The sequence below is a fragment of the Papio anubis genome, chromosome X (genome assembly GCF_008728515.1).
Source record: "Papio anubis isolate 15944 chromosome X, Panubis1.0, whole genome shotgun sequence".
Classification (NCBI taxonomy): domain Eukaryota; kingdom Metazoa; phylum Chordata; class Mammalia; order Primates; family Cercopithecidae; genus Papio; species Papio anubis.
In genome coordinates, this window is record NC_044996.1 from 109718597 (window position 1) to 109745004 (window position 26408).

General features: G+C 36.2%; 1 long non-coding RNA gene across 1 annotated transcript in view; it reads left to right on the forward strand.

The window, feature by feature from the left end:
* Positions 1 to 26408, forward strand: part of LOC103880697 — a 101015-nt gene that overhangs the window by 59320 nt on the left and 15287 nt on the right. The window contains exon 2 of the long non-coding RNA XR_641869.3: positions 15900 to 15974. This is a non-coding gene — a long non-coding RNA (uncharacterized LOC103880697). The remainder of the gene's footprint in view (positions 1 to 15899; positions 15975 to 26408) is intronic.

Below are 26408 nucleotides of genomic sequence, written 5' to 3' on the forward strand. Positions count from 1 at the left end.
TGAAATTAGAAATCATTAACAAGAGGAATTTTAGAAAATCCACAAATGTATATGAAATTAGAAATCATTAATAAGACGAATTTTAGAAAATCCACAAATGTGTGGAAATTAAACAACATACTCCTGAACACCTGTTCTTGCACACCCCATGGGTCAAAGAATAAATTAAGAGGGAAATAAAAAATATCTTGAGATATACATGGGTGAGCATACTCTGACACAAACATACAAAAATTTATGGAACACAGCAAAGGCAGTTCTAAAAGAGAAATATATAGTAATAAACCTCTACATTAGAAAAGAGAACAAAAATAAATAAATAAATAACATAACATAACATCTCAAGGAACTAGAAAAAAAAATTCAGCCAAACATAGTAGAAGGAAGGAAATTATAATGAAGTTCAGAGAAATAAATAGGGACTAGAAAAACAATAGAAAATATAAATGAAATTAAGTTGGTTTCATTTAATATTTTAATATTAAAATAAGAGGCTGGGCGTTGTGGCTCATGTCTGTAATCCCAGCACTTTGGGAGGCTGAGGCAGGTGGATCACAAGGTCGGGAGTTCGAGACCAGCCTGGCCAACATGGCGAAACTCCATCTCAACTAAAACTACAAAAATTAGCCAGGCATGGTGGCACGTGCCTGTAGTCCCAGTTACTTGGGAGGCTGAGGCAGGAAAATTGCTTGAACCCAGGAGGCGAAGGTTGCAGTGAGCCAAGATCACGCCACTAAATTATTAAGATTTAATATTTTTTGCTGTATTGGGTTTTGAACTTGGTTGGGACCTGTTACTTTTCTGTTTTTCTATTTCTCTCTTTTGGAATGGGAATGTCTACTTTATGCCTGTCTAAGCATTGTATTTTGGAAGCACATAACCTATTTGATTTCATAGCCTTACAGGGGAAGGAAAATTTGCCTCAGGATGAATTATTACTTGAGTCTCACCTATATCTGATTTAGATGATATTTATATGACACTTTAGACTTAGACTTTAATATTGATGTGAGATTGTGTTAAGACTATTGGGGCTATTGGAATAAAATTTTCTATATGAGAAAGACATGAATTTTCGGAAGCCAGGGGAAGAACGCTATAGTCTGAATGTTGGTGTCTCCCCCAAAGTTGGAACTTAACCCCACGTTGATGGTATTAAGAGATGGGGTTTTTGGAAAATGATTAGGTGATGAAGGTTACGTCCTAATGGATGGGATTAGTGCCTCAATAAAAGGGTTTGAGAGAGTGGGTTTTTCCCTTTTACTCTGCCTGTGATGTGAACACACAGAGAAGGTGGCACCTATGAGAAACAGACTCTCATCAGACACTGAATTTGCTGGCACTTTGATCTCGTACTTCCCAGTTTCCAGAACTGTGACAAATACATTTCTATTATTTATAAATCACCCAGCATAAGATATTTTGTTACAACCTCTCAACAGACTGAGATATTACAATGATCAATATGTTGTAATCTAGGTAGCAATGGCTGTGTTTCAATGAACAGGTAGTCCAAGGAAATAAAAATTCAGGGAACGTATTTGGAGATCCAGGTGATCATTCATCATTGGTACAATGTAAAAGCAACTAGCTTACCTTATTCATTATTGGTCTACTACAGAAGGACCTAGAAAACACAAGATAGCATCTTAAATCCTTGGAGATCTAGTGAACTAGCACAATATTGGAAAATTCACAGAACTGTGTTCATTGCTTGAGAGAACAAATGATAGTGAACTTTCAAAAGTGTCTTTTTAAGTGTGGAAAGGGAAGATTAATAGTATACATTGCTGTAAGACTAGAACTTCAACCAGAGACTGAAAGTTCCAGGCAGTGAGATGTGGAACTAAAACACAAAAAGAATTGTCCAAGTTTACTCCATAAGGAAAAAGATGTGTTAGGAAATATTAACTCCTCATTAGATGATGTTTTCAAAGAGTTGTTGGAGGACAATCTGTTAAGTATGTCTAGAATATATTTTTGCATTCAGAAGGTGGTTATACTTGTGGATCATTCAATTAGAATTCTAAAATACTGTTGTCCTTTGGTTTGGTTGATGATGTCAGTTAATAATTACAGTTCTCTATAAGTTTCCTTTTTTCTAATCTTTATGCTAAGTTTAGAATACTTTTCTGTTTCTTAAAAAATGGAACACTTTATTAAGTGGTAGAAGTAGCATACACAATAAACATTTAAAATAAAAATGCTCAGATAGTAGAATGAAAAGCAAATTATACACATTTTTATCAACTTCAGAACAAAAGGAGATAAGAATAAGAGAGTGGGATTTGGTTTTGCAAAATGAAACATGCTTTTTCAAGTATTACTTGTCTATCAGTATCTTTAATATGTTGAGATTATATTTCAAGTACCTGTCTTGGAGGAAACAAAATAAAGTGTGCTAAAAATTGGGCAATTATCCACAGGCTTATGACCAAAAGGAAATCAGTGAAAGCATAGTGGAGATCACTGGAAAATAATGTTTCTTTTGCCTGTGTTTTCCCCCATTGAAATCCATGGGTATGGCAAAATACTTTCTCACTTCAGTCTCAAGAAGTGGACAATGTACAAGAAAGTTTGGAGAGAATATAAAGGTTGTGATTGTTTTAGCTAAAATGGGTGATTTTTTTAGAAGCTTAATGTAATTTTGTAGACAGCATTAAAAAAAGACTTAGTAGACTCTGGTAAACTAAGGGTTGTACTAACCCATTCCTTTTGTGTCTGGTACATTCTTAAAAATCTAAAAGTCCTATATTATTATATGTGAGTATTGTGCTTCATTACCTTTGTTTTTGAATGTATACAATTAATGTCTTTCAAATTTTAATTCTAGCATAAATACTACTTTCAGAAAAATGAAATTAAATAAAATATATTATTGCAAACATTTATTTTAGACAAAAAAATCAAGAAAAATAAACTCTGCTTGTTAAAAAGAGAATATAAAATGAAAATAAAAATACATCTGTCAAATATAATCAGAACTCTGTCTAAAATGTCGAATATCCAATTACACATAACATGAAATGGTTGTCTTTTTCTTCTTTTAGCTGGTATCACTATCTTTGTAGGTCTAAAAGTAATATCAAATGAATACAAGTTGCCATGATCTCTGTGAGGAGGAAATAAGTACACAAATAAAAATCTCTATCATTACCAGCTCTGTGAGCCAATCATCATTTAATCTTTTAGAATGGATTAGATTTACAATTTTCTGGTTATCTCATACAAGGGAAATGATGAATGCATTTTATTTTTGAAAAACCTTCATTTTTGGATTTTCTTATTTTGGCTAGGTACAGTCACTCCTTACCTTTCGTTGCCATTTATTTTTCCTGAGTTGTGTTAGCTAAAATGAATATCCTTTTCTGTAGCAACTGGGCAGGTACTAGCGCTCCTGCCATCTTGATAGGAACAGACAGAGTAATTATTGAGTTCTATTTCTCTTGTTATCACTCATAAATGGTATTGTGATATTTACCATAAGTTCGATCAGGAAAAAAATTGATAAAAAGAAAAAGGCAAGGCCAAGATGGGTGGATCACAAGGTCAGGAGATCAAGACCATCCTGGCTAACACGGTGAAACCCTGTCTCTACTAAAAATACAAAAAAATCAGCCAAGCATGGTGGCAGGTGCCTATAGTCCCAGCTACTGGGGAAGCTGAGGCAGGAGAATGGCATGAACCCGGGAGGCAGAGCTTGCAGTGAGCAGAGATCATGCCACTGCACTCCAGCCTGGGCAACAGAGCTAGACTCTGTCTCAAAAAAAAAAAAAAAAAAAAAAGAAAAGGCAAATGGTGAGACATTCTTTTTATATCCAAACACTGAATTCTTGGGTATATTAATAAGCTTTCCACATCTGACGTTAGTTTGTTATTTGTGAGGGCTGAGTTTTGAGACTATTAAGCTCATATATAAGAAGATCTAGATCTGCATCTATACCTACCCACACACACATACACACACACACCCCCCTACATTTAGATAGTTAAGGAGTATTAAATTGGTGGATTATTTTCAAACCATTAGTGGCCCTTTATATGTAGTGTATGTTTGCAAAGCTCCCCATTTTTTCTCATCCTCAAAGGCTCACCCTACAAAATAATGGAAGGTGATGAGATCATACTATATCTATCTTTCTTCCATCAAGAAACATTTCATTATGGATTTATCCCTGTTATATCTTATTGGGGGAACCAGCCCCCAATATTTCAATGTAGGTTCTTTTCTATTTTCCCTAAGTGTCAGCCGGTCTGAGAAATAAAGAGAAAGAGTAAGAAAGAAATTTTACAGCTGGGTCTCTGGGGGTGACATCATGTGTTGGCAGGTTCCGTGATGCCCCCGAGCCGCAAAACCAGCAAGTTTTCATTAGCAATTTTCGAAGGGAAGGGAGTGTACAAATAGGGTGTGCGTTACAGAGATCACATGCTTCAAAGGCAATAAAATATCACAAGGCAAATGGGGGCAGAGCAAGATCACAAGGCCAGGGAGAAATTAGAATTACTAATGAGGTTCCATGTCCCACTCTGCACGCATTGTCATTGACAAACATCTTAACAGGAAACAGGGTTCAAGAGCAGAGAACTGGTCTGACTATAATTCGCCAGGCTGGAATTTCCTAATCCTAGCAAGCCTGGGGGCGCTGCAGGAGACCAGGGTGTATTTAATCCCTTATCTACAACTGCATAAAACAGACACTCCCAGACCGGCCATTTTAGAGGCCTCCCACTGGGAGTGCATTCTTTTCCCAGGGCAGGTTTCTTGCTGACAAAAAGAATTCAGCGATATTTCTCTTATTCACTTTTGCAAGAAGAGAAATATGACTCTCTTCTGCCTGGCCCCACAGGCAGTCAGGCCTTATGGTTATCTTCCTTGTTCCCTGAAAATTGCTGTTATCCTGTTCTTTTAGGATGCCCAGATTTCATATTGTTCAGATACACATGTTTTATAAACAATTTGTACAGATAACATAATCATCACAGGGTCCTGAGGCAACATACATCCTCAGCTTATGAAGATAACGGAGTTAAGAGATTAAAATAAAGAGAGGCATAGGAAATTATAAGAGTATTGATTGGGGAAGTGATAAATGTCCATGAAATCTTCACAATTTATGTTCAGAGATTGCAGTAAAGACAGGTGTAAGAAATTATAAAACTATTAATTTGGAGAACTAACAAATATCCATGAAATCTTCACAGTTTATGTTCTTCTGTCATGGCTTCAGCCAGTCCCTCTGTTCAGGGTCCCTGACTTCCCATGACAATATCTGTCACCACAACGAAACGAGTCTTATAGGTCATCCCTCATTCTCTGTACTCTTTTCCCCCCAGGGTAGTGTACATCTACATTTCTGAGCAGAATTCTCACCCATTTCCAAATTCTAAAACCCTACAACACCCTCTTCTGTGAATTGCAATCTGTCATTGGGAAAATCACCTATATCCCTATATCAACTTTTCTATATGTTCCCTGTACCTTCTTTCTCTAGCTGAAAAGTGACTCTCACCTATGAGGGCAATGCTTCCTCTGCCCACACATTTCATATGGTAGCTCTTTTCTCTTCCACAACTTTCTTATCTCCTAAACAATTCCCAGATTTTGATTGTAGGCCATCAAAAAAGATCATCTGCTACCCCTGAAACAGTTTTTCACTTGCCTTCTAAGACATAATACAGCCCTCATTTTCTTTTTACCTTTCTTCTCACAGCATTAACATATTTTGCTTATTCTTCCTCTTCTCACATCCTCTAAATGTCAAAGTATTCCAGGACTCAGTCTTTCAATATCTTATCTTCTTTATCTACAAGCATATCTTAGGTGATCTCATCAAGCCTCATGGCTTCAAATAATCATTTATATGCTAGTGACTTTCAGATTTCTTTCTTCAGCCTGTACAAATTTCTGAAGTTTGTGATTGAATATTCAGTGGCCTACACATTATCTCTATTTGGATAGCTAATAGAAATCTTAAAATTTAACATGTTCTAAACTAACTTCCTGCTCTCCCTCTTTAAACCGCCTCTTTCTATAGTCTTTCTCATTAGCAGCAACTTCATCCTTGTCTTTTCCCTCAAACAATCATTTAACTAATCCTGTTGACTCTATTTGCAACATATATCCAGAATCACTGTCTGTCTCTCTCTCTCTCTCTTTTTTTTTTTTTTTTTTTTTTGAGACATTCTCTCTGTCTCCAGGATGGAGTGCAGTGGCATGATCTTGGCTCACTGCAACCTCTGCCTCCCGGGTTCAAGCAATTCTCCTGCCTCAGCCTCACAAGTAGCTGGGACTACAGGTGTGTGCCACTGTGCCCAGCTAATTTTTGTATTCTTAGTAGAGATGGGGTTTCCCCATGTTGGCCAGGATGGTCTATGTCTCTTGACCTCATGATCCGCCCGCCTCAGCCTCCTAAAGTGCTGGGATTACAGGCTTGAGCCACCACACCTGGCCTAGAATCACTGTCTTCTTACCACAACATATTCTACCACACTAGTCCCAACTTTCACCTTATGACACAGCTATATCATCCCAATATCCTCCTATCTGCTCTTCCTGCTTTCTCTGTTCTCCAAACTCTATTCTACAAACAAAGAGAAAAAATTTTAAAACCTGAAGTCAAATCAGGTCTCTTCCCTGCTCCGTGCTCTCCCACTACTTCCCATCTCATTCAAAGTGCATTCAAAAATTAACTCAAAATTCTTTACCATAAACCTGGTACTTCATTTGATTTTCAGTACTAAACTCTGTTTTTTTTCTCTTTCCCAAATTCCTATCTAAGGGGTCTGGGGAGTCATGCCCTACAAATCACAAATTCTCATCAGATGGATTTTATTTAATCCTATATATCATGACTTACTTTCCAGTCTGACTCTGGCATAACATTATGAGACAAGGAAGAAAATAAAAATATTTTACCCAAAAATGTGTTTCTTTGCCATATCTTGAAATGGCCCTGCAAAGTCCTTTGTGAGGGCATGTTTGCATCTGTAAACAATATCTATTAACATGGCTAGAATTTTTTTCTTCTAGGCCCTCCTAATCCTAAAGAGATTAACTACGAGTCTAGCACCTTTCAAAGATTTGAACAGGAAGCATTTGTCATCTATTGTCTCCAAGGGCAGCCACCATAAGGCTTCAAAAGAACCTTGGTCTTCACAATCTTTTACCTTAACCTGAACATTTCCTTTCTGTGATCCCAGGTTTTTAGATAAACTCAACCAATTGTCAACCAGAAAATGTTTAAATTTACCTATGACTTGGAAGCCCCTGCTTTGAGTAGTCCCGCCTTTCTGGACAAAACCAATGTATTTCTTAAATGTATTTGATTGATGTCTCATGCCTCCCTAAAATGTATAAAACCAAGCTGTGTTCCCACCAGCTGGGCACATGTTCTCAGGACCTCCTGAGGGCTGTGCTACAGGCCATGGTCACTCATATTTGACTCATAATAAATCTCTTTGAATATTTTACAGAGTTTGACTCTTTTCTTTGACAATTTTATCTCTTACTAATCTTGTTCTTCTTATTCCTTGATCTCTCCCCTGTCCAACTGCCATAATTTACCTTGAATAATCAACCTCAGGGTTGCTGTAATGTTTTATTTTTGTTTCATCTTCCAAGAGCTCTCTTCACCTAGATAGACATAGGGCTCATTCTTTTACTTTATTTAGGTATTTCCTCAAAGGTTATGTTCTTAGTAAGTTATTCCTTCACCTTAGAAATCTCAATCCCTGGCTGGGCACAGTGGCTCACGCCTGTAATCCCAGCACATTAGGAGGCCGAAGCAGGTGGATCACCTGTGGTCGGGAGTTTGAGACCAGCCTGACCAACATGGAGAAACCCCGTCTCTACTAAAAAATACAAAATTAGCTGGGTGTGGTGGTGCATGCCTGTAATCCCAGCTGCTCAGGAGGCTGAGGCAGTAGAATCACTTGAACCCAGGAGGTGGAGGTTATGGTGAGCTGAGATCATGCCATTGAACTCCAGCCTGGGCAACAAGAGTGAAACTCTGTCTCAAAAAAAAAAAAAAAAAAAAAATCCAATCCCAGACAAATTTCATATAATTTTTATCCATTACTTTATTTTTGTCCATATCAATGATCACAATCTGACATAAAATGTATTCTAATTATTTGCTTATTACCTTTTTTCCACTACAAAAATTTATATTCAAAGAGAGTGGTGTTGGAATAAATATCTGCTAATGCTGTATCTTTGATGCTAACACTGGAATGCATATAGTAAACATTGAATAAAAAATATTTGTTGAATGAATGAACACTCATTTACCCATTTAGTCATTAGAAACTAGAGATTAATATTATTTTTCACCATAAAGTATTACTTATTTTGTAAACATTTTGCCTACACAAAGACAAATATTTATATTTACAAAGTAAAAGATTATTCCAAGATGCATGTTCATTCATATTCATTCATTTAGCCAACATTTCTTTTAGGCTTTATTCCAAGTTTGGAAGACAATGGAGAAGAAAAAAAACACACTTTATGACATTGGGGCATAGAGTGAGACAATAATTATTCCAACACACACAAATAAATGCACAATTTTTGCAATTGTAAAAAAATGTAAAAATAAAATTTATATTAAAAATATCTTAAAATTAATTCCATTTTGTGACTATAAGTGTTCAACTGGAAGTTTTACATTTTTAAATATATTTGGGTTTTTTGTTTGTTTTGCAACTTTACTACAAGTAGTAGATAACATACTCAAAGCATAAAGCAGTGATTCTAACTACTTAGTTTATTAGTTGGAATTTATTTCAGTAATTTCACTTATTAATATATTGGATCTTGACATATATCATATAATACTTAATAATTTCCCTAAATATGATTAACTTAATTACATTCCTTTAATTTAAATACATGTGTAAATTTTATATGCATTTTATTATTGCAATGAACTAATTTCTGTTAGGAAAAATTTTTTTCAGAAATCAAATGTTATACAAGAAAAACACATTCTGAAATAATTGGAACTATCTCAAATATATTGGCTCTGGGAAGGGATGTAATAAGCTGAGCAAGTAATCAAATGGATAAAAATTCGCAGTGTTTTTGGAAACTCTACACTATTTCTAAAAGATAAAATATTCATCATTTGTGCTTATTTAATTACTGATAATCAGAGACTGAAGTTCAGGGTGTTAGTGAGTATTTAGCAAAGAGGAAATTTAATTTTTTTTCCTATGAAGGCCAATTGTCATCATGTCTCTTAAGGTTGATTTTGGTTACCATATATTATGTAGTTTGACAATTGATAAGAAAAATGTTATCTGGAAAAATAAGAACTTTTTGAAATAAAATATTGCTATTTTTGAATTGGAAATTATCTTTAAGAGCACGGTATTTAGTGACATTTAATGATGCGTGCTGTTGCCTGACATAAAGCACATTAAGGTCCACAGATAATTGCCATGAATGTTTATTAAATACTGATAACATCTAAGCATGTGTTTTACTTTTTTTTTTTTTTTTTTTTGAGATGGAGTTTCACTCTTGTCGCCCAGGCTGGAGTGCAACGGCATGATCTCAGCTCACTGCAACCTCTGTCTTTCAGGATCAAGCAATTATCCTACCTCAGCCTCCTGAGTAGCTGGGGTTACAGGTGCACGCCACCACACCTGGCTAATTTTTGTATTTTTAGTAGAAATGGTGTTTCACCATGTTGGTCAGGCTGGTCTCAAACCCCCAACCTCAGGTGATCCACCTGCTTCGGCCTCCCAAAGTGCTGAGATTACAGGCATGAGCCAGAGTGCCCAGCTGGGTTTTATATATCTTACAAAATTTTACTTCTTATTACATGTAATGGCCAATATTCTCCCCAACTGGGCTCAGATTCCAGTAATATAGATTTGTAATTATTATTTACAACATGAAGCAGTTGGATTTTCTACCTAATCAGCAAAACAGTTGATTTTATTTTAAAACGTAAAGCTATAGCTCTTGTTATTCAATGATGCCTGAATGCCTGCCCTTTGGAAGAATCTCTACAGTCTGTAATTTAGACTTTGTTATACCAGTAGAGTATTTTTTCTGTGTGAAGGAAACAACAACAAAAAAAATAGAACCTGCTAAAATAGCTTATAAAGGTCTAGGTTGTGAAACAAAGCTTAAGGAGTAATATAGTTTCTATTTTTTGTTATTTAATGCAATTTGCTTATCTTCAGTAATATGGGTATTTATCATAACAGAGAGCACTAATATCTACCTAGGAAGTTATGGGATATGAGGACATTACAAGAGGTAGATTGGTAGATGTATGTGTAGATGGGTAGATTGAGAGAAAAGTAAATAGATTTTATTTACTATTATTGGTTATTTTGCACACTAGTTGATACAATTTCTTCATAGTGTCATTGGTCTTTATATTTTAGTGTGTTTCTGCATAGGCAAATTCTGAGTGATGACCTTTTGAGGAGAGATGATTTTCCTTTAGTAATATTTGCTGTAGTAAAGTTTCCTACAGTAATTTGAAACCTGATCACTACTAGTGATATCCAGCACTCCCTTCCTTTCTTACTCTTAGCTGATACTCTTCTTTTGTGCTTAACTAAGAATATAGAGAAAAATCAGAGTCAAATTGTCTGTTTATTCCCTTACATTGAGCAGCCTAATTTGGTTCGCATCTTCTCTATACTAATTTAAAATTTTTACTGGATTATTTCTATCAACATACACATTCAACATTGACTTTGCCAGAACTATTATTGTGTGGGAGTCTAAGTCTCTTTACAGGTCTCTAAGAACCTATTTTATGAATCTGGGTACTCCTGTATTGGGTGCATATATGTTAAGGATAGTTAGCTCTTCTTGTTGAATTGATCCCTTCACCATTATGTAATGTCCTTCTTTGTCTTTTTTGGTATCTGTTGGTTTAAAGTCTGTTTTGTCAGAGACTAGGAATTTTTTTTTTTTTTTTTTTTTGCTTTACATTTGCTTGGTAAATTTTCCTCCATCCCTTTATTTTGAGCCCATGTGCATCTTTGCATGTGAGATGGGTCTCCTGAAGACAGCACACCAATGAGTCTTGACTCTTTCTCCAATTTGCCAGTCTGTGTCTTTTAGTTGGGGCATTTAGCACATTCACATTTAAGGTTACTATTGTTATGTTATTGTGAATTCGATCCTGTCATCATGATGCTAGCTAGTTATTTTGCACACTAGTTGATGCAGTTTCTTCACAGTGTCATTGGTCTTTATATTTTGGTGTGTTTTTGCAGTAGCTGGTACCAGTTTTTCCTTTCCACATGTAGTGCTTCCTTCAGGAGTTTTTGCCAAGGCAGCACTGGTGGTGACAAAATGCCTCAGCATTTGCTTATCTGGAAAGAATTTTTATTTCTCCTTCACTTATGAAGCTTAGGTTGGCTGGATATGAATTCTGGGTTGAAAATTCTTTTCTTTAAGAATGTTCAATATTGGCCCCCAATCTCTTCTGGCTTGTAGGGTTTCTGCTGAAAGGTCAGCTGTTAGTCTGATGGGTTTCCCTTTGTAGGTGACCTGGCCTTTCTCTCTGGCTGCCCTTAGCATTTTTTCCTTAATTTCGACCTTGGAGAATCTGATGATTTTGTGTCTTGGGGTTGATCTTCTTGTGGAGTATCTTAGTGGTGTTCTCTGGAATTTCCTGAATTTGAATGTTGGTCTGTCTAGCTAGGTTGGGGAAGTTCTGGATAATTTTCTGAGGTGTGTTTTCCAGCTTGTTTCCATTCTCCTCATCTCCTTCAGGTACTCCAATCAATTGTAGGTTCAGTCTTTTTATGTAGTCCCATATTTTTTGGAGGCTGCGTTTGTTCTTTTCATTCTTTTTTTCTCTAATCTTGTCTGCATGCCTTATTTCAGCAAGGTGCATCTTCAAATTCTGATATCCTTTCTTCTACTTGGTCAATTCAGCTATTGATACTTGTGTATACTTCATGAAGTTTTCGTGATGTGTTTTTCAGCTCCATCAGGTCATTTATGTTCCTCTCTAAACTGGTTGTTCCAGTTAGCAGCTCCTCTAACCTTTTATCAAGATTCTTAGCTTCCTTGCATTGGGTTAGAACATGCTCCTATAGCTCAGTGGAGTTTTTTATTACCCATTTTCTGAAGCCTACTTCTGTCAATTCATCCATCTCATCCTCTGTCCAGTTCTGCACCATTGCTGGAGAGGCATTGCAATCATGTGGAGAAGAGGCTCTCTGGCCTTTCGTGTTTTCAGCGTTTTTTCATTGATTCTTTCTCATCTTCATGAGTTTGTCTAGTTTCGATCTTTGAGGTCGTTGACCCTTGGATGGGGTTTTTGTGGGGACTTTTTGTTGTTGATGATGCTGTTGTCGTTGCTTTCTGTTTGTTTGTTTTTCTTTCAATGATCAGGTCCTTCTTCTGTAGGGCTGCTGTGGTTTGCTGGGGATTCACTTCAGGCCCTATTCATCTGGTTTGCTCCTGAATCTGGAGATGTTACTCAAGGAGGCTGGAGAACAGCAAAGATGGGTGCCTGTGTCATTTTCTGGGATCTCTGACCTCTAGGGGCACCAACCTGATGACAATAGGATCACTCCTGTATAGGGTATCTGACAACCCCTTTGGAGGGCCTCATCCAGTTGGGTGACAGGGAACAGGACCCGTTTAATGAAGAACTTTGTCTCTTGGTGGAGGGAGTGTGCTTTGCTAGGGGGAAAGCCACTCATTTAGGCTGCCTGGATTCCTCAGAACTACCAGGAGGAAAGGCTAAGTGTGCTGGTCCACAGAGACTGTGGCCACCCCTCCCACTAGGGGCTCTGGCCGAAGGAGATCAGGTTTCTGTCCCTGAGCCTCTGACTGCAGTTGGAGTTCCTGCAGGGAGGCCCTACCCAATAAGAAAGGATGAGTCAGGGTCAGGTCTGAAGAGGTGCTCGGGCTGCAGTCTGCCATAGCCGGTGTGTTGGGATGTGGGGGACACATCTTGGAATGAAGCCGTCCAGCCTCCCTGGCTCTAGCGAGGGAAAAGCATGACCTAGAGCTATAGAGATGGATGCCGCCCTTCCCCAACCCAGAGAAATTAGCATGTTAGGCAATTATGAGACCCAGTGCTGGCTGCTGCCCCTCCCTGAAGGAGTTCATGTGGCTTAGACAGCAGGTAGCTGCAGCTGTGGTGCTGGTCACCCCTCCCCCTGGACACTTGGCAGGTTTAAGCAGATTCTAGCTGAGAGGCTGTTGAGAATCTGCATGGCTCCTGGGTTGGGACCCTAGGCCCTGGTGGCATGGGTTCAGGAGTGGGATCTTCTTTTTTTTTTTTTTTTTTTGAGACGGAGTCTCGCTGTGTCGCCCAGGCTGGATTGCGGTGGCGCGATCTCAGCTCACTGCAAGCTCCACCTCCCGGGTTCACGCCATTCTCCTGCCTCAGCCTCCGAGTAGCTGGGACTACAGGCGCCCGCCACCTCGCCCGGCTAGTTTTTTGTATTTTTAGTAGAGACGGGGTTTCATCATGTTAGCCAGGATGGTCTTGATCTCCTGACCTCGTGATCCACCCGCCTCGGCCTCCCAAAGTGCTGGGATTACAGGCTTGAGCCACCGCGCCCGGCCAGGAGTGGGATCTTCTGATCTGTGGGTTGCACAATTCTGTGGAAAAAACATGGTTTCCCTGGCTGAGTAGCAGGCTCACTCACTCCTTCCCTTGACTGGGGGGTGGGGGCTCCTCTGCCCCATGTGGCTCTCAGGTGGGCTGCTGCACCACAAAACAGTGCATTCTTAACCAACATATGGGTTGGCAAAGAAATCACAAAAGAGAAAAAAAATACTTTTAGTGAATGAAAATAGAAACATACCACACCAAAATCTATGGAATTTAGTGAGACAGTGCTCAGAGAAAAAATTATGGCTATATATAAAGTCCTATAATAACTTAACTTTAAGCCTTAAGGAAGTAGAAAAAGAAGAATAGGCTAAATAGAAATCTCATGGAAAGAAAGAAATAATAATGGTTAGAATAGGGATAAACAAAATATAAAATAAGTAATCAGTAGAATAAACAAAAGTAGATGTTGATTCTTTGAAGATAAAATCAACAAACCATAAGTTAAATTGAGAACAAAAAGGATAAGATTTGATTTACTAAAATCAGAAATGAAAGTGGAGATACTACTACTGACTTATAGAAAAAAAATCTATGAGAACATTATGAATACTTGTATGTCAACAAATTAGATAATTTAGAAGAAATAGGCAAACTTCTAGAAATACACAAATCACCAAAACTGACTCAAGAGGAAAAGTAAAATCTTAGTCCTATGACAAGCATAGAGATGAAATCAGTACATAAAAATCTTCTAACGAATAAAAGCCCAGGATAGGATATGTTCACAGAGAATTTTCCCTAACATTTAAAGACCAAAGAAATAAAACCACAGACCAACACTTCCAATGAATATAGATGCAAAAGTTCTGGGAAAAATACTAGCCAACTGAGTTCACCAACTCATTAAAAGGATTAAACACCATGACAAACAGAAATTTATCTCAACAATGTAAATTGGTTTAACTATTAAAAATCAATCAATGTAATGTGCCACATTAGTGGAATGAAGGTCAACAAGCAAATAACCAAAAACCCAACAACAATAATACTCATCATCACACAATCCACGATCTTGGAATAGAAAGAAACTTTCTCAACATGATAAACAATAAATCTACAGCTAATGTAATATTTAATAGTGAAAGTCAGAATACTTTTTTGCTAAGATCAAGAAAAAGAATATGCCTACTTTGACACATTTATTAAACTTTATACTGGAAGTTCTAGCCAAAGTGATTAGATAAGAGAAAGAAATAAAAGGCATACACATTGGAAACAAAGAATGAAACCTCTTTCTAGTCACAGGTGACATGTTTTTATAGAAAGAAAACCCTGGCCAGGTGCGGCGACTCACGACTCTAATCCTAGTACTTTGGGAGGCCGAGGCGGCAGATCACCTGAGGTTGGGAGTTCCAGACCAGCCTTATCAACAAGGAGAAACCCTGTCTCTACTGAAAATACAAAAATTAGCTGGGAGTGGTGGCACACGCCTGTAATCCCAGCTACTCGGGAGGCTGAGGCAGGAAAATTGCTTGAACCCAGAAGGCAGAGGTTGCAGCGAACTGAGATCACACCATTGTACTCCAGCCTGGGCAACAAGAGTGAAACTCTGTCTCAAAAAAAAAAAAAACAAAACTCTAAATAGTTCACCATAAAGCTGTTAGAACTAGTAAATTATTTGAGTAAGGTTGCAGGATACAGTATCAATATGTAAAAATCAATTGTGTTTCTGTACACTAACAATGAACTATTCAAAAAATGGACTGAAGAAAACAATTTCATTTAGAATAGCACCAAAAAGAATGCAATATTTAGGAACACATTTAATCAAAGTAGTGAAATATCTGTACACTAAAAACTATAAGACACTGATGAAAGAAATTGAAGAAAATACAAATAAGTGAAAATATATTCCATGCTCATGGATTATAAAAATTAATATTGTTAAAATGCCTATGCTACCCAGTGCAATATGTAATTCAATAAAATTTCTATCAAATTTTTAATAGCTTTTTTAACAAAAAACACACACACAAATTCTTCCAGTGAATTCAAACTTTCATAATTACAGAATGTTTTCTTTTACTTTCAGTAATCATATTTCCTTAAAGTCTAATTTGTTTTGTATGAATTTAACTATACAAACTCTCTTTTGCTTTATATTTGCAAATAATGCTTTTTTACTTATACATTTATTTACTTTGGACTCTTCTGTAGCCATATGCTTTAGATGTGTCTATTGTAAACAGTATGTAACATTTTAAATTCCATCTGATGATTTTCACTTTAATCGGTTCATTTCATCTCTTTCTTTTAATTTCTTCATTTCCATTTCCACAGTTTGAAAGAGGCATACAGACAACTTTCCTACCAAATAGTATTTCTTCAATTCCCTGAAATCCGATTTCCATACTTGTAAGTAGAAAGCCTTGCATACAATATTACTGTAGATAGATTACGTGTTGAACAGTCAAAATGTAATTTTGTTGCTAGCTTAATTTCTGTTGCTAAGGATTCTGTCTTAGTCTCTTTTGTGCTGCTATAACAGGATATCATAGACTGGATGATTTATAAAAAACGGACATTTATTTCTCACATTTCTGGAGGCTTGGAAGTCTAAGATCAAGCTATCAGTACTGGTAAAGGCATTCTTGCTGCTTCCTCACATGGCAGAAGGCAGAAGAACAACAGAAAGCAAACCTACTCCTACAAACCCTTTTTATAGTGACTATTTTGGAAAACAATAAGACTCTTAAGTAAGATGTACTGCAGATGGTGAAAATTTATCTCCCCTTTTTTGAACTCATTGATGGTTTAGGAACATGTCTCATTTTTGGCAAGATGTCATTGAGTACTATATAGTATATAGAAAAGTGTCATTGTTTTTTGAAAACCCAGTCATAACAGAAAGTTAAAACTCGTATCTTCTGCAACTTTTAAATACCTGCCACAAATATGTTGTTTTTCAACGTATGACCCCATAATAATCTGATTCTGAATCCCTTAGCTTTTAATTAAAGCTCCTGGTTTAAAAAGGAAGTTTTCTGGTTCCCAGCCAGAGTGAATGAATCAGAATTTTAGGAGGCAGGCTCTATTATCTCTCTTTCTAAGAAGTTCGATAGGTGATTTTTATACACAGTAAAGTTTGAGAAATTCTAATACATTATTACATGAGAAAATGCAATCAATAATTATGAATTCTGGCTTTTACAAGAGTGAAACATTTCCCCTTTCTTTTACGAATAATCTTTGATACCCATCTTGAATCAGTCAAGGAAATGAAAAGCGATCACTGATAGCAATTTTGAGGCTTCAAATGGAGACTCGTACCTGTTACAGGGTGGAAATAATACACCAGACATCAAAGGTTTTTTTTTTAAAAAAAACTAAACTAATGGGATTTTATGTAATTTGCCATTCTGTAAAATTTGATAGACCTATGAAATTTGTGGTTTCTCATCTATATACAAAACCTCGGCTGTCCCTTTTGAAATTTCACAGAGAAATAAGGGTAGACAATTTTTTAAATAGAGTTGATTGATATTTCTTGAGGTAAAATGGTGGTAGTACAATTGCAATTTATCATATTGTAATTTTTTAAAGTGATTTTGATAAATCGATAATTACTAAAGGATTCTGCTTTTTAGTAATGCTGCTAAATTTGTATTTCACAAATATTTACAACATTAAATTAATTTTTATGTTTCACGTATATCGTATTCCTTCCAGGAGTAAGCTAAAATTATTATTCAGATGATAAGAGCAAATGATGAATTGACAATATTGATGAATTAAATACAGAGATGAAAAGGCAAACTTTAAATAAGAATATTGAAAGGATATTATTTTGTTTTGACTAAAACCAATTTATATACTCAGGAGGAAAATCTATGTGTTATATGGATTCAGTATGTACCACTGTTGATTTGAACCTTAAAGCGATTAACAAATGCAATTATAAGCATCATTAACAATAAATCATAGTTGGAGACAAGCAAAGAGATTTATTTTTTGACCGGAAAATTGGTGACTACTAGGATAATATAAAATTAACATCCAGAGTACAACCTTAAACAAGTCTGTCTGGGCAAAGTGTAGGATTTTTTAAGCTAGTATTAGCCAACTGATGACAGTTGCTAGAATTCATGAAGTGATGGACACTCTGATAAAACACTGCCACGACTAGGAGATATTATCTTATTGCCAGAATGTAGATTACTGTTACCCTCTTTGTTTACTGAAATTTAATCAAACTCCAATGATGGTACAAAAATAAATATTTGCTCTTATGTTTAGTTAAATGAAAATTATAAATCTGTATTACATGTATGTATTTCTTCCACACATTTTTTTGATCCTTTGGTATCTATAATGCTTTCTACCATTCCTGCAGTATCATATTTCACTGAAAAAAATTCTATCTTCAGCAATGACAAAAAGCATTTTATAAGAGTGATGTTCTCTTGATGGTATATGGTGAGTTCAGAACATTTGGGCAAATACTTTCTTTTAACTGATATCTCTCAGAAGTAAGTTCCTCATCAGTTTCTGAAGTCCTGTACTGAATGGTCCTTTTTGTGTTTCATCCTTTACCAATCCAATTTAGAATATAACCCATGGGTTCTGTAATATCTCTAATTGATGACAGTTTTGATATGTGTACAAATAATAATATAAACTTTTACATGTATGAATAAGGTGCTTTAATCTTAATTTAATCCCATTATAGTTGTATTACATTTTCTCATTTTGATAAATTCCCAGGATTTGCTTTAAAATATTTATAAAATCAATATTTGCAGGAAGTGATTACTATTGCATACTCAGTTTCTCTGTGACACTGTTAAAATACGCGAATTATCAAAATACCATTAGGTGAATAAAGACTAACCTCTTTTATACTAACATTAAAACTGTTTCTAGTTTTTGTGAACTTCAAAATGTTTAGTTTCTAATTAAAACTATGAGAATACAAAGTGGAAAAAATCAACAATATACTAGATATATCCTATTCTTGAATTCCCGGAAGTGCCACCTCCTAGAAGTCGTCAAGGTAGGTTTATTTTAGAGTCAGAGAACATCAGAATTTTAAAGGACCTGAGAGGCCCTCTAGTCAAATATCTTCTTTGCACAAATAATAAAATTGAGGTGCGAAGAACTTAAGTAGTGAAGTGAGCAGCCCTGTTGGTGGGAGTGCTAGGACTGAAACCTGGTCTCTCAACCGGTCCAAAGATTTTTGCACAAAACCACTCCATTTCCTATTGCCTTCTTGTTGGTGAAAGCTAGAAATCAGCAACGTTGAAATAAAATTAACTATAGGCTGCTTCTATCCCACATAGCATTAGACAGACTGAAAATAACGACACTGGTTTATAGTATGAGACCTAAAACAAGAAGGCAGATCACTTGAGGTCAGGAGTTTGAGACCAGCCTGGCCAATATGGTGAAACCCCATCTCTAATAAATATACAAAAATCAGCCGAGTGTAGTGGTGGGTGCCTGTAATCCCAGCTACTCGGAAGGTTGAGGCAGGAGAATTGCTTGAACCTGGGAGTCAGAGGCTGCAGTGAGTCGAGACTGTACCACCGCACTCCAGCCTGGGTGACACAGCAAGACTCTGTCTCCAAAAAAAAAAAAAAAAAAAAAAGAAAAAAAAGACAAATAAGCACAAGAAAATATGCTGTACATCAGGTTATCAGTTAAATGTTTAAACAACAATGGGATACAACTACACACATATTAGAATGGGCAAAATCTGAAACACTGACAACACCAAATGCTGGTGATAATGTGGAGCAACAGGAACCCCCAATCACTGCTAGTAAGAATGCAAAATTATACAGCTGTTTTGAAAGACAGTTTGGGTGTTCCTTACAAAACTAAATATAATCTTACCATACTTTCTTACCATACTATCCAGCAGTTAAGTTCCTTGGCAGTTATGCAAGAAAGTTTAAAACTTATATCCACAGAAAACTTGGACACAAATGTTTATAGCAGCTTTATTCATAATGGCCAGAACTTGGAAGCAATCAAGATGTCCTTCAGTAGGTGAATGGATAAAGTATGTTATATCTAGACAATGAAACATTATTCCCTGCTAAAAAGGAATGAGCTATTAAGTCATGAAAAGACATAAAAGATGTAGAGGGAGCTTAAATGCATATTACTAAGTCAGAAGAGTCAGTGTGAAAAGATTCCATACTGTATAATTCCAGCTATACGACATTCTGATAAAGGGAAAACTATGGAAACAGTAAAAAGATCAGTAATTTCTAGGAGATGAGAGGGGCATGGTTGATCTAGAGCAAAGTTTGTCCCATAAAGTCTTATTCATGGGCCTTTTTAAAAACAGATTTTTTTGATAATTTTATAATAATAGAAGAGTTTTGAAAATAATAGTGTTCACCTAGCTTTCTCTGTTAACATCTTAGGTAACGATGGTATAATGTTCAAAACCAATAAATGTATCTTGGTATAATATTATCAACTAATTTACAGAACTTATTTGAATTTCACCAGTCTTCCATTAATTTTTTTAAACAATTCTGATCCATGATCTAGTGCAGGATCCACAATGCATTTATTTGTTATGATTCTGTAACCTACTCCAATATGTGACGGTTCTCCATTTTTTCCTTGTTTTTCATGATCATGATACTTTTGGAGAGTACCAGTCAGTTATTTTCTAGAATGTCCTTCAATTTTGGTTTGTCTGATGTGTTCTAATAATTATATTGGGGTTATGCAGTTATTGAGGTAGGATACTATAGAGATGATGGGCCCTTCTAAGTGCTTCATATCAGAGGTGCACAATGTCCATATTCATAACTGGTGATGTTAACCTTGATCACTTGCCTAACGTGGTGTCTGCCAGGACACTCCACTAGAAAGTTACTATTTTTCCTTTGTATTTTCTTTTCCTTTTTTTGAGACAGAGAGAGTCTCGCTCTGTCGCCCAGGGTGGAGTGCGGTGGCGCGATCTCGGCTCACTGCAAGCTCCGCCTCCTGGGTTCATGCCATTCTCCTGCCTCAGCCTCCCGAGTAGCTGGGACTACAGGCGCCCGCCACCACGCCCGGCTAATTTTTTTTTTTTTTTTTTGTATTTTTTAGTAGAGACGGGGTTTCCCCGTGTTAGCCAGGATGGTCTCGATCTCCTGACCTCGTGATACACCAGCCTCGGCCTCCCAAAATGCTGGGATTACAGGCATGAGCCACTGCGCCTGGCTTTTCCTTTGTATTTTCTAAATAGTTTTGGGGAAAATATGTAATTGATTCTCGTCATTTACAGATTTCACATTAGAGAATTTGCCTACTCACTAAAATTTATTTGTAAGCCTAATATCAATAATTATGTCAATTTTGCAGTCATTTATGGACATACACAGAACAGCCAAATATTTGTAACCTATCATTCACATTCCCAACTGAGATCAAACAAGCTGATGATCTGTCTTCTTGTCTTAAGTCTCATACTATAAACAAGTGTCGTTATTTTCAGTCTGTCTAATGCTATGTTTTAAATATTGTGTTTTCGTTGGCGATTTCACTGTTTAAAATCACCCACAAGTTGGTAATGCGCTATCTAGTGCTCCTAAATTCAAGAAGATTGTGATGTGCTTTATGGAGAAAACCATATGTTAGATAAACTTCATTTAGTTGTGAGTTATATGTTGTTTTTGAGCTCAATGCTAACAAATCAACAATATATATTAGGTAAAACATCTTTAAACAGAAATACATCAAACAAGGTTCTGTATTGATTCATTGGCACAATGTGACCAGGATCTTACAGGAATTTGACCCTGTTTTTCTCTTTGAGAACAATGGTTTAGTATTTGCTAATTCAGTGTTGCTGGTGATATTACAGGACTATGATATTATTACTATGAATAATGAGAATTGACTGAAATTTGAGACTATGCAAATATCCTATCTGTGCTAAACTCTGACCCACCTACTTTAGAGTCTATCACTGGATAATACCTGCAACAATTATTATTATGTTATTCCAACTGTAATTTTCTATTTCTCTCGTTGTAAAATTGAAATTCTTCTGAGAAAGACTAGTTGCCTTTTCACTAATTATATCTATCTATCTATCTATCTATCTATCTATCTATCTACCTACCTATCTATTTATCTGTCTATATCTGTCTGACTAAACTATCTATCCATCTGTGTATCGATATCATGGATAACTACTTTGACCTTTGAGTTATAATCCGATTTAATAGTCATTTATTTTGTTGCTTTAGTCTATGGCTATTGGGAACTTTCAGGCTGGCTTCTGTGCCCTTTCAGTATTTAATGTGCCTCAATTCCCAACTCTCTCTTTATGAACTTTCTTAACTTCATACCTCACCAGATACTCCGGACTCATCTTTCATTTTGTTGTTGTTGTTGTTGCCCCAACTCTGGAATCAGTCAGCTCTTCAAGGTGCACTGGTTCTTCCTATTAGAGCATGATTAGAGAATTTGAAATTCAGATCTGAGTGCTAGGAGTAGCTCATTGCTATGGGGGTATCACTGCATCTCACTCTTCTGAATGAATAGATCTAAGATATGTATCTAAGAAAGAAATCTGGGATCTAAGAAATAAATCTAAGAAATGCATGTGCACGCAGATCTGAATTTATTTCTGCATCCATTTTTCTCCACATAAAATTTTAAAGTAAACTTATATTGTCATATCCAGTTCCAATCCAGCAACACATGGTTAATTACAGATTTACCCATCCTAACTTTTAACTTCTTTCTCTGACAAGGAAAAACCTAGATCTCATTATCTACAATGATCAACCTTAGTATACAAATAGTTTAGTAAATGCTAAACCATACACTGGCAGAAAATAAATTTAACAACTAGAAGATATTGTCTGTATACGGTTGTTCATCTTTATTCTTACAGTACCCAGACAATACAGTTTTTCAGAAGTACTTTTCTTCCTGTGCCCTTCAGTGTAATTATGTGATGAATTTGTAAGGCATTTAATTTGTCCAGTCTGCATTCCATGTTTCACTGCACATGCTAGTTGATTTTTTTTAAATGTACTTTTAGTAAAATTTACATTTTCTGATCTACATTCCTTTGCATTTTGGCAAATTTATATAGCTTTATGTCCATCACCACATTTCCGTAGACAACAGTTCCATGACCCTAAAAGTCCTCCTAAGCTACACTTTTATAGGTCTGCTGGCAATTAATTCTTTCCATGCTTGTTTGCTGAGAAAGACTTTATCTCTTTTCCATTCTGAAGAGATAAATTTGGTGGATATAGAATTATGAGTCAGTGTGTGTGTATGTATGTTTGTGTGTGTTTGTGTGTGTGTGTGTTTTCATCAGCACATAGTATTCCATTGTCTTTTTGCTTGCATGGTTACTGACAAAAGTGTGCAATGATTTTATCTTCTTTCTGTGCGTGTAATGTTTCTTTTTTCTTTAGCTACCTTAAAGATTTTTTTGACTTTTCCTATAAGCAGTGTGAATATGATATTGATAATTTTTGTTTGCTTGGTTTTTGTATTTTTTTTTCTCTTCAGATATGTGTCCTTCATTAATTTTGGTAAAAAATTTCCAGCCATCATTTCCTTAAATATTTCTCCTGCTCCATCCTCTTTATCCTGTCTTTCAGTATTTCAAATTATGTTTAAATTAGAACATTTGATATTGTCCAAAAGATCTTGGACGTTCTGGTTTAAATTTTTAAATCTTTTTTTTGGGGGGGGTCTCAGTTTGGATAATTTCTACTCACATATCTTCATGCTTATTGCTTCTTTTCTTGGTTAGCCAATTTTCCCTGGCATTAGATATGGTAGCGTTGTAATGAAGAGCATCAGTTAGATGCCTTCTTAGTTATCTTGCCTCTTTCCAGGTTTTACACAGGCTCAACGAGTAATCATGCCCCTTCTTCATTCCACTATCTTAAATGGAATTATTGTTCATCAATTCCGTAACACCAACAGTATTCATTGTCCTTCTCCCCACAAAGATGTAGGCTTTTGTCCTGTATTGGGGCTAGAGGGGAAGAATTTTAACAAGTTTCTTGCCCATCTCCTATAGCTGTTGCTTTCCTCCTACAGGCCTGTGCAACAATGAATATTTCTTAGGTTTTTTTTTTTTCTAATTTTTTCTGTGAGCCTCTAGTGAAGTTTGCAGAAAAAGAATATGCAAGAGTGTATGAACTCCCACAATGTCTGATGCCGTCAGAGATTTCACATTGTCTCACTAGGTCATACTTGGCCTTCATTAATTTGTCATCCATTTTAGCTAAGCTGTTATTATCACTATCTGATTGTGTCCACTCTAGGTGAATGCTTGTTTATCGCTCATCTCTCCTTAAAGTCATGAGCTGTCCTTGGATTTGAAACCAGCAACCTCAGCTCTCTGGTGGGTCAAGAAAAAGGCTAATTTTGAAATTGGTCTAGAATTTTATTTTGTTTTATTTTAGCAAGAATACTTAACACAAGATCTACGCTCTTAACAAATTAGTATGGGCTACAGGTACAATGTTGTATAGCAGATATCTAGAACTTATCAATCTGTTTAACCTACCTTTCTTTTGCTGTTGTAAAAGTGGAAGCAACACTCTTTTCAACTCTCTAAAACCCAGATTGGAAGCCGAAACCATTATTTATATAGTATTAACTTTAACAATTGGAGTAAAAATGCATAACTCCAGTGGCATATTTGCTGTCACTTCTTAAACTTACTGTTAAAAATTTAACTGAGCAGAACTCTTACTGTTCAGTTACAAATATATAACATGTGAAAATATTTGATAGCTACTATATGTTGTTACAGTAGGTAGCTAGTCAAACATGAACAGGGCATAACAGGGGTCCATCCCTCAGCACCTACACCCACTAGGAATGTCAGGCGACCATCAGGTGATGGTCAGGAGGTTGTTAAACTGCCACTCTTAAATAATAATTGGTCATAGCCAGTGCCAGAGAAAGGCAGTCTACCAACAGGTGGAAAAAAGCTGAAGCTGGTGAGTAGCAGCTTTCTGATACAATCTCAGGAGCTGGGCGAGTGGGCTCAAGCATGCACATTAAGAGGCAAAATGGTGGAGCTTAACTGGTATATGACCTTCTAGGGACATTTGGTTGGTAAAGGAAGAACGCCTCAAGTGAGCATGCATAAAATTCCAGTAAACACAGTGCACATGTGGCCCCTCTCAAGCACTGACAGGCCACTGAGCAGCAGACAGCCCACCCCAAGGGAAGAATCAGGGGAGAAGAGATGTAGACCCAGGAAGCATGCCCATATAGAAAACCCCTAAGTCAAAGGTAAAACCACGCTGTGATCTCACAAGTTGCCTGCTGGCCCCTTTCCAAGTGTACTTTACTTCCTATCATTCCTGCTTTAAAGCTTTTAAATAAACTTTCACTTTTGCTCTAAAACTTGCCTGAGTCTCTCCGTCTGCCTTACGCCCTTCAGTCGAATTCTTTCTTCTGGAGCGGCAAGAATTGAGGTTGCTGTAGACCCATATGGATTCACTGCCCGTAACAATGTCAGAGTGTGTTTTTTTTTAAAGCTAATTTATTGTGTATTTTCAATAGAGATGAAGAGTTTAAAATTTATAATACACAATCATCTGATCAGAGCTATGTAATAAAGCTATTGCTCTGTTGTAATTCCAACAGTAACGTTGCTTGAATTGTCTACAGTGTTCTTTTTCTGAAATTGAAAATAAAAAAGCAGAAATTTTCAGTCTAAAATAAAGTACATGAAAAGATAAAAACATAAATTTTTTGCATATCTGTTTTACCAGATTTCTGCATAAGGTCCAGAAAGATATAAGTGATATAGACGTGTTCCTTTTATTTTCTTGGCTTGGATATTGCTTGATCATTAAATATGAGTTTTCTATCTAGTGTATGTTGGATTACACTAACAAAAACAAACAATAATGTTAATATTGTGAAATAGATCATGTTCTAGGTATTGTATCATTTTACCAAAGAGCACAAGTATGTATTACTAATTTTTATGTACAAATGCCGTTAAGAACCAAATTTATGTAATTGTATAGATATGTATTATATAAGTGCTCTGTGTGTGTATATATAGTGTACATATTCTATATATACTGTATATTTATTATATACTCTGATATATATAAATTTCTGTTTGGTCAGTCTCCATTATTTGCTTAGTAGTTCACAGGAGATTATATGCTTTGCCTTTTCCATTGGATCACCTATTGATATTTTACTTTATATATTTTCATTTTCTGTATCTGTCACACAGGCTGTAGTCAAACCCCAAATACTACTTTTTGTTGTTGTTATTCTGTGAACCATCTTTTCCTTTTGTACATTCTTATCTGCTCTTACCCACTGAGTCAGATAATTAGAAAAGGACTTCGCTACCTGTGACAGTGAAAATACGATCAAATGTGAATCCATTGTGATTGAATGATCCTTGCATTGCCAGGATGCAAATTTCTTAAGGGCTTATAGAACAAGATGAGTGACATGATGCAATGTAATGCTTTAAGACAATGAAGGTAATTATAATCAGAATAGCTTGTATGCTTTCCCAGTCATCGTAAATATCTTAATTTACATCTCTCTGTCTGTATTGTATATTTCACATATTTATTCTAAGCCTAGAGTGTTTAATATCCATCTGTAAATTTTGGAATTAAAAAATAAATTTATTGACTGGGCACAGAGGCTCACATCTGTAATCTCAGCACTTTGGGAGGCTGAGGCGGGTGGATCACAAGGTCAAGAGATCGAGACCAGCCTGGCCAACGTGGTGAAACCCCATCTGTACTAAAAATACAAAAATTAGCTGGGCGTGGTGGTGCGTGCCTGTAGTCCTAGCTACTCGGGAGG